Genomic DNA, 1,908 nt, shown 5'->3' with positions numbered 1-1,908 from the left:
CTTTAAGAAACGGGAAGAAATTCGTCACAAACGAAGCTTTAGTTATATACTACTTTATATCATGTTATTTATATATCTAAAACTTAAAATTTATTATTTTATGTCTACCACTCATAGATAACTTTAATATCAAATATTTCACTTTTATATATCATTCATATCATTCTATAAATTTTAATATTTCATTCATTGCATTCATATTTGATCTATGAGTGATAGGTATAAAATATTAAAATTTTAGGGATTAGATATATAAATAATATGATATAATTTTTATTTTTCATATTAAAAGGGGAGAGAGCGAGAGAGATAACTTGACGATTCATTTGTTTGAGTGATGTTAGATATTGAAATTTTATAAAAGTCATTATTTATTTAAATATAATAAAACAATTAAAGTTGCAAATATCACAAATATAAAGTTTTATAATAATTTTTTTATTCACAAACAATCAAATAGCATAAACAAAATTTATGAAAAATTTTTAATGTAAAATATATAATAATTTATTTATACATCAAGATGATCCAAAAGCCATATCTAACGCTCAAAATAAAAATTGCCATTTTGAAGTTGAAAATAATTCAATTAAGCAAACAGTTTGTACGAATCAGTTTTCTCCATTCAAAATTGTTCAAAATAATAATTGCACTTTTGACCTTGAGCAAGTACAAATTTTTTTTACTGTAAGAGAATTATTTTCGTCATTTTCAACATCATCAGCCTTAGTTTAACTATAAAAATCAGTACTATTATTTCTCAGTTTTTATTTGTTTAAATTCCTTTCATATATTAAAACTATTCTTTGCATTACTTTAAATAATTTATATACATATAATGTTTAAGTCTATCCCTTCTTATTCCTAATTAGGGATGTCAAAACGGATCAATGGATCAAGTTTGGGTTCAACCCAAATCCAATCAACTCAAATATGACCTATTTACTAAGCGGGTCAAAAATTTGAACACAAACCCAACCTAATTACCCATTTTAATTAAAAATATATTTTGCTTATTTAACTTATTAATCATAAATTTTAATTAATTGATAAAATAGAATATTATACCAATAAATAAAAAAATTAAGAAAAAATATTAAACTGGTCATTTTTCTAGTCAAAATTGAGTTGGTGGGTCAACACGAATCCAAACCGCTGAATAAAGAGGTAAGAAAGCTCAACCCAAACTCACCCCATTTTTCAAACGGAGTCATTTTATTAATACCCTTATTCCTAATCATCTAAGAGTTGTCATCCACCCATCTAACAAGTATATTTTTTATCATTAATTATAATATCCAAACCACATAAATATATTTTCAATCTTATTTTTAATAAATATTACCTAAATTTTTTTCTCTAATGACTTCTTTAATTTGTTCTTCATAATTAACATTCTAGTAAAATTATATCATAATTAAGTTTTTAAAATTATATCATAATTTATCATAATTAAGTTTTTACACATCAATCCTAGCATTTGCATTTATTATGCTCACGATTCAAATCCATAAAATATTTGTTGACTACAACATCCCTTATTACTCATTGTACTTGCCGAAAACTCAAGAGCTTGAAGAGTCGGTACTAGGGGTGTAAGTGAGCCGAGCCGGCTCATGAGCCACCTTGAACTCGACTCGTTAATGAGCTCGCGAGTCGAGCTTATCAAGCTTCGAGTTCGAGCTCGAGCCTACAATCGAGTTTGAATGATAAACAAGCTCGAGTTCAAGCTCAACCCGACTCGATTTGAAAACTTATCAAGCTACTCGATATAATTATATATATATATATATATAATACGCATCACATGCACCAACTTCTCAAACGAGCTCGATCTCGAGCTTTTCAAACGAGCTCGAGCTTGATATTTTTTAAACGAGTCGATCTCGAGCCCACTAATCGAGCTCG

The sequence above is a fragment of the Dendrobium catenatum genome, unplaced genomic scaffold, assembly GCF_001605985.2.
Source record: "Dendrobium catenatum unplaced genomic scaffold, ASM160598v2 fragScaff_scaffold_1608, whole genome shotgun sequence".
NCBI classification, from domain to species: domain Eukaryota; kingdom Viridiplantae; phylum Streptophyta; class Magnoliopsida; order Asparagales; family Orchidaceae; genus Dendrobium; species Dendrobium catenatum.
This window is presented reverse-complemented; position numbering follows the sequence as displayed.